This window comes from Passer domesticus, chromosome 6, assembly GCF_036417665.1.
Source record: "Passer domesticus isolate bPasDom1 chromosome 6, bPasDom1.hap1, whole genome shotgun sequence".
Lineage (NCBI taxonomy): Eukaryota > Metazoa > Chordata > Aves > Passeriformes > Passeridae > Passer > Passer domesticus.
The window spans coordinates 64,217,878-64,231,000 of record NC_087479.1 but is presented as its reverse complement, the minus strand read 5'-3'; positions in this window follow the sequence as shown (position 1 = coordinate 64,231,000).

Below are 13,123 nucleotides of genomic sequence, written 5' to 3'. Positions count from 1 at the left end.
GCCACTCCGGGCCACCGGGCACTGTACACGATCTATGGCCTTTCCCCAGAGAAACAAAAGCACCAGGCCAGGTTCCTGATGTCTGTTTGCAGGAGGCACTTGGCACTGTCAAACCAGCCACAGTTGCCTAGTGGGGGCACCTTGCATCTGGGAGGTATCCTCAACCGTGAGGAATTTCAGCAAGCAGCCGCCAACTGCGTGCCAAAGGACACTATACACGATCTATGGCCTTTCCCCAGAGAAACAAAAGTCACCAGGCCAGGTTCCTGATGTCAGTTTGCAGGAGGCACTAGGCACTGTCAAACTAGCCACAATTTCCTGTGGGGGCACCTTGCATCTGGGATGTATCCTCATACGTGCGGAATTTCAGCAGGCAGCCAGCCACTGCGGGCCACCTGGCGCTGGACATGAACCATGGCCTTTCCCCAGAGAAACAAAAGTCACCAGGCCAGGTTCCTGATGTCAGTTTGCAGGAGGCACTAGGCACTGTCAAACCAGCCACAGTTGCCTGAGGTGGTACTTTCGGTCTGGGAGGTATCCTGATCCATGCGGAATTTCAGCAGGCAGCCGGCCATTGCAGGCCACCAGGCCCTGGACATGAACCATGGCCTTTCCCCAGAGAAACAAAAGTCACCAGGCCAGGTTCCTGATGTCAGTTTGCAGGAGGCACTTGGCACTGTCAAACCAGCCACAGTTCCCTTTTGGGGCTCCTTTCATCTTGGAGGTATCCTCAACCGTGAGGAATTTCAGCAGGAAGCAGCCGCCAACTGCGTGCCAAAGGGCACTGGGCACGAACGATGCCCTTTCCCCAGAGAAACAAAAGTCACCAGGCCAGGTTCCTGATGTCAGTTTGCAGGAGGCACTTGGCACTGTCAAACCAGCCACAGTTGCCTGTGGGAGCACCCTGCATCTGGGAGGTATCCTCAACCGTGAGGAATTTCAGCAGGCAGCCGGCCACTCCGGGCCAGCGGGCCCCGGACAAGAATGATGGCCCTTTCCCAGAGAAACAAAAGTCACCAGGCCAGGTTCCTGATGTCAGTTTGCAGGAGGCACTTGGCACTCTCAAACCAGCCACAGTTGCCTGCGGTGGTACTTTCGGTCTGGGAGGTATCGTGATCCGTGTGGAATTTCAGCAGGCAGCCGGCCACTCCTGGCCACCAGGCACTGTACACGATCTATGGCCTTTCCCCAGAGAAACAAAAGTCACCAGGCCAGGTTCCTGATGTCAGTTTGCAGGAGGCACTAGGCACTCTCAAACCAGCCACAGTTGCCTGTGTGGGCACATTGCATCCGGGACGTATCCTGATCGGTTCGGAATTTCAGCAGGCAGCCGGCCACTCCGGGCCACCGGGCACTGGACATCATCTATGGCTTTTCCCCAGAGAAACAAAAGTCACTAGGCCCGGTTCCTGATGTCAATTTGCAGGAGGCACTTGGCACTGTCAAACAAATCGCAGGTGCCTGTGGGGGCACTTGTATCTGGGAGGTATCCTGATTCGTTCGGAATTTCAGCAGGCAGCCGGCCTCTCTGGTCCAACTGGTCCAGGATATGAACCATGGCCTTTCCCCTGAGAAACAAAAGTCACCAGGCCAGCTTCCTGATGTCAGTTTGCAGGAGGCACTAGGCACTGTCAAACCAGCCACAATTTCCTGTGGGGGCACCTTGCATCTGGGATGTATCCTCATACGTGCGGAATTTCAGCAGGCAGCCGGCCATTGCGGGCCACCTGGCGCTGGACATGAACCATGGCATTTCCCCAGAGAAACAAAAGTCCCCAGGCCAGGTTCCTGATGTCAGTTTGCAGGAGGCACTAGGCACTCTCAAACCAGCCACAGTTCCCTTTTGTGTCTCCTTTCATCTTGGAGGTATCCTCAACCGTGTGGAATTTCAGCAGGAAGCAGCCGCCAACTGCGTGCCAAAGGGCACTGGGCACGAACGATGGCCTTTCCCCAGAGAAACAAAAGTCACCAGGCCAGGTTCCTGATGTCAGTTTGCAGGAGGCACTTGGCACTCTCAAACCAGCCACAGTTGCCTTTGGTGATATTTTCGGTCTGGGAGGTATCCTCATCCGTTCAGAATTTCAGCAGGCGGCCGGACACTAGGGGCCACCCGGCCCTGGAAACGTACAATGGCCTTTCCCCAGAGAAACAAAAGTCACCAGGCCAGGTTCCTCATGTCAGTTTGCAGGAGGCACTTGGCATTCTCAAATCAGCCACAGTTGCCTGCGGTGGTACTTTCGGTCTGGGAGGTATCGTGATCCGTGTGGAATTTCAGCAGGCAGCAGGCCACTCCGGGCCACCGGGCACTGCACACGATCTATGGCCTTTCCCCAGAGAAACAAAAGCACCAGGCCAGGTTCCTGATGTCAGTTTGCAGGAGGCACTTGGCACTCTCAAACCAGCCACAGTTGCCTAGTGGGGGCACCTTGCATCTGGGACGTATCCTGATCCGTGCGGAATTTCAGCAGGCAACCGGCAACTCCGGTCCACTGGGCACTGGACAAGAATGATGGCCCTTTCCCAGAGAAACAAAAGTCACCAGGCCAGGTTCCTGATGTCAGTTTGCAGGAGGCACTAGGCACTGTCAAACCAGCCACAGTTGCCTGAGGTGGTACTTTCGGTCTGGGAGGTATCCTGATCCATGCGGAATTTCAGCAGGCAGCCGACCATTGCGGGCCACCAGGCCCTGGACATGAACCATGGCCTTTCCCCAGAGAAACAAAAGTCACCAGGCCAGGTTCCTGATGTCAGTTTGCAGGAGGCACTAGGCACTGTCAAACCAGCCACAGTTCCCTTTTGGGGCTCCTTTCTTCTTGGAGGTATCCTCAACCGTGAGGAATTTCAGCAAGCAGCCGCCAACTGCGTGCCAAAGGACACTGTACACGATCTATGGCCTTTCCCCAGAGAAACAAAAGTCACCAGGCCAGGTTCCTGATGTCAGTTTGCAGGAGGCACTAGGCACTGTCAAACCAGCCACAATTTCCTGTGGGGGCACCTTGCATCTGGGATGTATCCTCATACGTGCGGAATTTCAGCAGGCAGCCGGCCACTGCGGGCCACCTGGCGCTGGACATGAACCATGGCCTTTCCCCAGAGAAACAAAAGTCACCAGGCCAGGTTCCTGATGTCAGTTTGCAGGAGGCACTAGGCACTGTCAAACCAGCCACAGTTGCCTGTCGTGGTACTTTCGGTCTGGGAGGTATCCTGATCCATGCGGAATTTCAGCAGGCAGCCGGCCATTGCGGGCCACCAGGCCCTGGACATGAACCATAGCCTTTCCCCAGAGAAACAAAAGTCACCAGGCCAGGTTCCTGATGTCAGTTTGCAGGAGGCACTAGGCACTGTCAAACCAGCCACAGTTCCCTTTTGGGGCTCCTTTCATCTTGGAGGTATCCTCAACCGTGAGGAATTTCAGCAGGAAGCAGCCGCCAACTGCGTGCCAAAGGGCACTGGGCACGAACGATGGCCTTTCCCCAGAGAAACAAAAGTCACCAGGCCAGGTTCCTGATGTCAGTTTGCAGGAGGCACTTGGCACTCTCAAACCAGCCACAGTTGCCTGTGGGAGCACCCTGCATCTGGGTGGTATCCTCAACCGTGAGGAATTTCAGCAGGCAGCCGGCCACTCCGGGCCAGCGGGCCCCGAACAAGAATGATGGCCCTTTCCCAGAGAAACAAAAGTCACCAGGCCAGGTTCCTGATGTCAGTTTGCAGGAGGCACTAGGCACTCTCAAACCAGCCACAGGTGCCTGAGGTGGTACTTTCGGTCTGGGAGGTATCCTGATCCATGCGGAATTTCAGCAGGCAGCCGGCCATTGCGGGCCACCAGGCCCTGGACATGAACCATGGCTTTTCCCCAGAGAAACAAAAGTCACCAGGCCAGGTTCCTGATGTCAGTTTGCAGGAGGCACTTGGCACTGTCAGACCAGCCACAGTTCCCTTTTGGGTCTCCTTTCTTCTTGGAGGTATCCTCAACCGTGAGGAATTTCAGCAAGCAGCCGCCAACTGCGTGCCAAAGGACACTGTACACGATCTATGGCCTTTCCCCAGAGAAACAAAAGTCACCAGGCCAGGTTCCTGATGTCAGTTTGCAGGAGGCACTAGGCACTGTCAAACTAGCCACAATTTCCTGTGGGGGCACCTTGCATCTGGGATGTATCCTCATACGTGCGGAATTTCAGCAGGCAGCCAGCCACTGCGGGCCACCAGGCCCTGGACATGAACCATGGCCTTTCCCCAGAGAAACAAAAGTCACCAGGCCAGGTTCCTGATGTCAGTTTGCAGGAGGCACTAGGCACTGTCAAACCAGCCACAGTTGCCTGAGGTGGTACTTTCGGTCTGGGAGGTATCCTGATCCATGCGGAATTTCAGCAGGCAGCCGGCCATTGCAGGCCACCAGGCCCTGGACATGAACCATGGCCTTTCCCCAGAGAAACAAAAGTCACCAGGCCAGGTTCCTGATGTCAGTTTGCAGGAGGCACTAGGCACTCTCAAACCAGCCACAGTTCCCTTTTGGGGCTCCTTTCATCTTGGAGGTATCCTCAACCGTGAGGAATTTCAGCAGGAAGCAGCCGCCAACTGCGTGCCAAAGGGCACTGGGCACGAACGATGGCCTTTCCCCAGAGAAACAAAAGTCACCAGGCCAGGTTCCTGATGTCAGTTTTCAAGAGGCACTTGGCACTGTCAAACCAGCCACAGTTGCCTGTCGTGGTACTTTCGGTCTGGGAGGTATCCTGATCCATGCGGAATTTCAGCAGGCAGCCGGCCACTGCGGGCCACCTGGCGCTGGACATGAACCATGGCCTTTCCCCAGAGAAACAAAAGTCACCAGGCCAGGTTCCTGATGTCAGTTTGCAGGAGGCACTAGGCACTGTCAAACCAGCCACAGTTGCCTGTCGTGGTACTTTCGGTCTGGGAGGTATCCTGATCCATGCGGAATTTCAGCAGGCAGCCGGCCATTGCGGGCCACCAGGCCCTGGACATGAACCATAGCCTTTCCCCAGAGAAACAAAAGTCACCAGGCCAGGTTCCTGATGTCAGTTTGCAGGAGGCACTAGGCACTGTCAAACCAGCCACAGTTCCCTTTTGGGGCTCCTTTCATCTTGGAGGTATCCTCAACCGTGAGGAATTTCAGCAGGAAGCAGCCGCCAACTGCGTGCCAAAGGGCACTGGGCACGAACGATGGCCTTTCCCCAGAGAAACAAAAGTCACCAGGCCAGGTTCCTGATGTCAGTTTGCAGGAGGCACTTGGCACTCTCAAACCAGCCACAGTTGCCTGTGGGAGCACCCTGCATCTGGGTGGTATCCTCAACCGTGAGGAATTTCAGCAGGCAGCCGGCCACTCCGGGCCAGCGGGCCCCGAACAAGAATGATGGCCCTTTCCCAGAGAAACAAAAGTCACCAGGCCAGGTTCCTGATGTCAGTTTGCAGGAGGCACTAGGCACTCTCAAACCAGCCACAGGTGCCTGAGGTGGTACTTTCGGTCTGGGAGGTATCCTGATCCATGCGGAATTTCAGCAGGCAGCCGGCCATTGCGGGCCACCAGGCCCTGGACATGAACCATGGCTTTTCCCCAGAGAAACAAAAGTCACCAGGCCAGGTTCCTGATGTCAGTTTGCAGGAGGCACTTGGCACTGTCAGACCAGCCACAGTTCCCTTTTGGGTCTCCTTTCTTCTTGGAGGTATCCTCAACCGTGAGGAATTTCAGCAAGCAGCCGCCAACTGCGTGCCAAAGGACACTGTACACGATCTATGGCCTTTCCCCAGAGAAACAAAAGTCACCAGGCCAGGTTCCTGATGTCAGTTTGCAGGAGGCACTAGGCACTGTCAAACTAGCCACAATTTCCTGTGGGGGCACCTTGCATCTGGGATGTATCCTCATACGTGCGGAATTTCAGCAGGCAGCCAGCCACTGCGGGCCACCAGGCCCTGGACATGAACCATGGCCTTTCCCCAGAGAAACAAAAGTCACCAGGCCAGGTTCCTGATGTCAGTTTGCAGGAGGCACTAGGCACTGTCAAACCAGCCACAGTTGCCTGAGGTGGTACTTTCGGTCTGGGAGGTATCCTGATCCATGCGGAATTTCAGCAGGCAGCCGGCCATTGCAGGCCACCAGGCCCTGGACATGAACCATGGCCTTTCCCCAGAGAAACAAAAGTCACCAGGCCAGGTTCCTGATGTCAGTTTGCAGGAGGCACTAGGCACTGTCAAACCAGCCACAGTTCCCTTTTGGGGCTCCTTTCATCTTGGAGGTATCCTCAACCGTGAGGAATTTCAGCAGGAAGCAGCCGCCAACTGCGTGCCAAAGGGCACTGGGCACGAACGATGGCCTTTCCCCAGAGAAACAAAAGTCACCAGGCCAGGTTCCTGATGTCAGTTTTCAAGAGGCACTTGGCACTGTCAAACCAGCCACAGTTGCCTGTCGTGGTACTTTCGGTCTGGGAGGTATCCTGATCCATGCGGAATTTCAGCAGGCAGCCGGCCATTGCGGGCCACCAGGCCCTGGACATGGACCATAGCCTTTCCCCAGAGAAACAAAAGTCACCAGGCCAGGTTCCTGATGTCAGTTTGCAGGAGGCACTTGGCACTGTCAAACCAGCCACAGTTCCCTTTTGGGGCTCCTTTCATCTTGGAGGTATCCTCAACCGTGAGGAATTTCAGCAGGAAGCAGCCGCCAACTGCGTGCCAAAGGGCACTGGGCACGAACGATGGCCTTTCCCCAGAGAAACAAAAGTCACCAGGCCAGGTTCCTGATGTCAGTTTGCAGGAGGCACTAGGCACTGTCAAACCAGCCACAGTTGCCTGTGTGGGCACATTGCATCCGGGACGTATCCTGATCGGTTCGGAATTTCAGCAGGCAGCCGGCCACTCCGGGCCACCGGGCCCCGAACAAGAATGATGGCCCTTTCCCAGAGAAACAAAAGTCACCAGGCCAGGTTCCAGATGTCAGTTTGCAGGAGGCACTAGGCACTGTCAAACCAGCCACAGTTACTTGTGGTGGTACTTTCGGTCTGGGAGGTATCCTGATCCGTGCGGAATTTCAGCAGGCAGCCGGCCATTGCGGGCCACCAGGCCCTGGACATGAACCATGGCCTTTCCTCAGAGAAACAAAAGTCACCAGGCCAGGTTCCTGATGTCAGTTTGCAGGAGGCACTTGGCACTCTCAAACCAGCCGCAGTTGCCTATGGGGGCACCATGCATATGGGCGGTCCTGAGCCGTGCGGAATTTCAGCAGGCAGAAGGCCACTACGGGCTACCGGGTCCTGGACACGAACGATGGCCTTTCCCCAGAGAAACAAAAGTCACCAGGCCAGGTTCCTGATGTCAGTTTTCAGGACGCACTAGGCACTGTCAAACCAGCCACAGTTGCCTGTCGTGGTACTTTCGGTCTGGGAGGTATCCTGATCCATGCGGAATTTCAGCAGGCAGCCGGCCATTGCGGGCCACCAGGCCCTGGAAGCGTACAATGGCCTTTCCCCAGAGAAACAAAAGTCACCAGGCCAGGTTCCTCATGTCAGTTTGCAGGAGGCACTTGGCACTCTCAAATCAGCCACAGTTGCCTGCGGTGGTACTTTCGGTCTGGGAGGTATCGTGATCCGTGTGGAATTTCAGCAGGCAGCAGGCCACTCCGGGCCACCGGGCACTGTACACGATCTATGGCCTTTCCCCAGAGAAACAAAAGCACCAGGCCAGGTTCCTGATGTCTGTTTGCAGGAGGCACTTGGCACTGTCAAACCAGCCACAGTTGCCTAGTGGGGGCACCTTGCATCTGGGAGGTATCCTCAACCGTGAGGAATTTCAGCAAGCAGCCGCCAACTGCGTGCCAAAGGACACTATACACGATCTATGGCCTTTCCCCAGAGAAACAAAAGTCACCAGGCCAGGTTCCTGATGTCAGTTTGCAGGAGGCACTAGGCACTGTCAAACTAGCCACAATTTCCTGTGGGGGCACCTTGCATCTGGGATGTATCCTCATACGTGCGGAATTTCAGCAGGCAGCCAGCCACTGCGGGCCACCAGGCCCTGGACATGAACCATGGCCTTTCCCCAGAGAAACAAAAGTCACCAGGCCAGGTTCCTGATGTCAGTTTGCAGGAGGCACTAGGCACTGTCAAACCAGCCACAGTTGCCTGAGGTGGTACTTTCGGTCTGGGAGGTATCCTGATCCATGCGGAATTTCAGCAGGCAGCCGGCCATTGCAGGCCACCAGGCCCTGGACATGAACCATGGCCTTTCCCCAGAGAAACAAAAGTCACCAGGCCAGGTTCCTGATGTCAGTTTGCAGGAGGCACTAGGCACTGTCAAACCAGCCACAGTTCCCTTTTGGGGCTCCTTTCATCTTGGAGGTATCCTCAACCGTGAGGAATTTCAGCAGGAAGCAGCCGCCAACTGCGTGCCAAAGGGCACTGGGCACGAACGATGGCCTTTCCCCAGAGAAACAAAAGTCACCAGGCCAGGTTCCTGATGTCAGTTTGCAGGAGGCACTTGGCACTCTCAAACCAGCCACAGTTGCCTGTGGGAGCACCCTGCATCTGGGAGGTATCCTCAACCGTGAGGAATTTCAGCAGGCAGCCGGCCACTCCGGGCCAGCGGGCCCCGGACAAGAATGATGGCCCTTTCCCAGAGAAACAAAAGTCACCAGGCCAGGTTCCTGATGTCAGTTTGCAGGAGGCACTTGGCACTCTCAAACCAGCCACAGTTGCCTGAGGTGGTACTTTCGGTCTGGGAGGTATCGTGATCCGTGTGGAATTTCAGCAGGCAGCCGGCCACTCCTGGCCACCAGGCACTGTACACGATCTATGGCCTTTCCCCAGAGAAACAAAAGTCACCAGGCCAGGTTCCTGATGTCAGTTTGCAGGAGGCACTAGGCACTCTCAAACCAGCCACAGTTGCCTGTGTGGGCACATTGCATCCGGGACGTATCCAGATCGGTTCGGAATTTCAGCAGGCAGCCGGCCACTCCGGGCCACCGGGCACTGGACATCATCTATGGCTTTTCCCCAGAGAAACAAAAGTCACTAGGCCCGGTTCCTGATGTCAATTTGCAGGAGGCACTTGGCACTGTCAAACAAATCGCAGGTGCCTGTGGGGGCACTTGTATCTGGGAGGTATCCTGATTCGTTCGGAATTTCAGCAGGCAGCCGGCCTCTCTGGTCCAACTGGTCCAGGATATGAACCATGGCCTTTCCCCTGAGAAACAAAAGTCACCAGGCCAGCTTCCTGATGTCAGTTTGCAGGAGGCACTAGGCACTGTCAAACCAGCCACAATTTCCTGTGGGGGCACCTTGCATCTGGGATGTATCCTCATACGTGCGGAATTTCAGCAGGCAGCCGGCCATTGCGGGCCACCTGGCGCTGGACATGAACCATGGCATTTCCCCAGAGAAACAAAAGTCCCCAGGCCAGGTTCCTGATGTCAGTTTGCAGGAGGCACTAGGCACTCTCAAACCAGCCACAGTTCCCTTTTGTGTCTCCTTTCATCTTGGAGGTATCCTCAACCGTGTGGAATTTCAGCAGGAAGCAGCCGCCAACTGCGTGCCAAAGGGCACTGGGCACGAACGATGGCCTTTCCCCAGAGAAACAAAAGTCACCAGGCCAGGTTCCTGATGTCAGTTTGCAGGAGGCACTTGGCACTCTCAAACCAGCCACAGTTGCCTGTGGTGATATTTTCGGTCTGGGAGGTATCCTCATCCGTTCAGAATTTCAGCAGGCGGCCGGACACTAGGGGCCACCCGGCCCTGGAAACGTACAATGGCCTTTCCCCAGAGAAACAAAAGTCACCAGGCCAGGTTCCTCATGTCAGTTTGCAGGAGGCACTTGGCATTCTCAAATCAGCCACAGTTGCCTGCGGTGGTACTTTCGGTCTGGGAGGTATCGTGATCCGTGTGGAATTTCAGCAGGCAGCAGGCCACTCCGGGCCACCGGGCACTGCACACGATCTATGGCCTTTCCCCTGAGAAACAAAAGCACCGGGCCAGGTTCCTGATGTCAGTTTGCAGGAGGCACTTGGCACTGTCAAACCAGCCACAGTTGCCTAGTGGGGGCACCTTGCATCTGGGACGTATCCTGATCCGTGCGGAATTTCAGCAGGCAACCGGCAACTCCGGTCCACTGGGCACTGGACAAGAATGATGGCCCTTTCCCAGAGAAACAAAAGTCACCAGGCCAGGTTCCTGATGTCAGTTTGCAGGAGGCACTAGGCACTGTCAAACCAGCCACAGTTGCCTGAGGTGGTACTTTCGGTCTGGGAGGTATCCTGATCCATGCGGAATTTCAGCAGGCAGCCGACCATTGCGGGCCACCAGGCCCTGGACATGAACCATGGCCTTTCCCCAGAGAAACAAAAGTCACCAGGCCAGGTTCCTGATGTCAGTTTGCAGGAGGCACTAGGCACTGTCAAACTAGCCACAATTTCCTGTGGGGGCACCTTGCATCTGGGATGTATCCTCATACGTGCGGAATTTCAGCAGGCAGCCAGCCACTGCGGGCCACCTGGCGCTGGACATGAACCATGGCCTTTCCCCAGAGAAACAAAAGTCACCAGGCCAGGTTCCTGATGTCAGTTTGCAGGAGGCACTAGGCACTGTCAAACCAGCCACAGTTGCCTGAGGTGGTACTTTCGGTCTGGGAGGTATCCTGATCCATGCGGAATTTCAGCAGGCAGCCGGCCATTGCAGGCCACCAGGCCCTGGACATGAACCATGGCCTTTCCCCAGAGAAACAAAAGTCACCAGGCCAGGTTCCTGATGTCAGTTTGCAGGAGGCACTAGGCACTGTCAAACCAGCCACAGTTCCCTTTTGGGGCTCCTTTCATCTTGGAGGTATCCTCAACCGTGAGGAATTTCAGCAGGAAGCAGCCGCCAACTGCGTGCCAAAGGGCACTGGGCACGAACGATGGCCTTTCCCCAGAGAAACAAAAGTCACCAGGCCAGGTTCCTGATGTCAGTTTGCAGGAGGCACTTGGCACTCTCAAACCAGCCACAGTTGCCTGTGGGAGCACCCTGCATCTGGGAGGTATCCTCAACCGTGAGGAATTTCAGCAGGCAGCCGGCCACTCCGGGCCAGCGGGCCCCGGACAAGAATGATGGCCCTTTCCCAGAGAAACAAAAGTCACCAGGCCAGGTTCCTGATGTCAGTTTGCAGGAGGCACTTGGCACTCTCAAACCAGCCACAGTTGCCTGAGGTGGTACTTTCGGTCTGGGAGGTATCGTGATCCGTGTGGAATTTCAGCAGGCAGCCGGCCACTCCTGGCCACCAGGCACTGTACACGATCTATGGCCTTTCCCCAGAGAAACAAAAGTCACCAGGCCAGGTTCCTGATGTCAGTTTGCAGGAGGCACTAGGCACTCTCAAACCAGCCACAGTTGCCTGTGTGGGCACATTGCATCCGGGACGTATCCTGATCGGTTCGGAATTTCAGCAGGCAGCCGGCCACTCCGGGCCACCGGGCACTGGACATCATCTATGGCCTTTCCCCAGAGAAACAAAAGTCACTAGGCCCGGTTCCTGATGTCAATTTGCAGGAGGCACTTGGCACTGTCAAACAAATCGCAGGTGCCTGTGGGGGCACTTGTATCTGGGAGGTATCCTGATTCGTTCGGAATTTCAGCAGGCAGCCGGCCTCTCTGGTCCAACTGGTCCAGGATATGAACCATGGCCTTTCACCTGAGAAACAAAAGTCACCAGGCCAGGTTCCTGATGTCAGTTTGCAGGAGGCACTAGGCACTGTCAAACCAGCCACAATTTCCTGTGGGGGCACCTTGCATCTGGGATGTATCCTCATACGTGCGGAATTTCAGCAGGCAGCCGGCCATTGCGGGCCACCTGGCGCTGGACATGAACCATGGAATTTCCCCAGAGAAACAAAAGTCCCCAGGCCAGGTTCCTGATGTCAGTTTGCAGGAGGCACTAGGCACTCTCAAACCAGCCACAGTTCCCTTTTGGGTCTCCTTTCATCTTGGAGGTATCCTCAACCGTGTGGAATTTCAGCAGGAAGCAGCCGCCAACTGCGTGCCAAAGGGCACTGGGCACGAACGATGGCCTTTCCCCAGAGAAACAAAACTCACCAGGCCAGGTTCCTGATGTCAGTTTGCAGGAGGCACTTGGCACTCTCAAACCACCCACAGTTGCCTGCGGTGGTACTTTCGGTCTGGGAGGTATCGTGATCCGTGTGGAATTTCAGCAGGCAGCCGGCCACTCCTGGCCACCGGGCACTGTACACGATCTATGGCCTTTCCCCAGAGAAACAAAACTCACCAGGCCAGGTTCCTGATGTCAGTTTGCCGGAGGCACTTGGCACTCTCAAACCAGCCACAGTTGCCTGTGTGGGCACATTGCATCCGGGACGTATCCTGATCGGTTCGGAATTTCAGCATGCAGCCGGCCACTCCGGGCCACCGGGCACTGGACATCATCTATGGCCTTTCCCCAGAGAAACAAAAGTCACTAGGCCCGGTTCCTGATGTCAATTTGCAGGAGGCACTTGGCACTGTCAAACAAATCGCAGGTGCCTGTGGGGGCACTTGTATCTGGGAGGTATCCTGATTCGTTCGGAATTTCAGCAGGCAGCCGGCCTCTCTGGTCCAACTGGTCCAGGATATGAACCATGGCCTTTCCCCTGAGAAACAAAAGTCACCAGGCCAGGTTCCTGATGTCAGTTTGCAGGAGGCACTAGGCACTCTCAAACCAGCCACAGTTCCCTTTTGGGTCTCCTTTCATCTTGGAGGTATCCTCAACCGTGTGGAATTTCAGCAGGAAGCAGCCGCCAACTGCGTGCCAAAGGGCACTGGGCACTAACGATGGCCTTTCCCCAGAGAAACAAAAGTCACCAGGCCAGGTTCCTCATGTCAGTTTGCCGGAGGCACTTGGTACTGTCAAACAAATCGCAGGTGCCTGTGGGGGCACTTGTATCTGGGAGGTATCCTGATTCGTTCGGAATTTCAGCAGGCAGCCGGCCTCTCTGGTCCAACTGGTCCAGGATATGAACCATGGCCTTTCACCTGAGAAACAAAAGTCACCAGGCCAGCTTCCTGATGTCAGTTTGCAGGAGGCACTAGGCACTGTCAAACCAGCCACAATTTCCTGTGGGGGCACCTTGCATCTGGGATGTATCCTCATACGTGCGGAA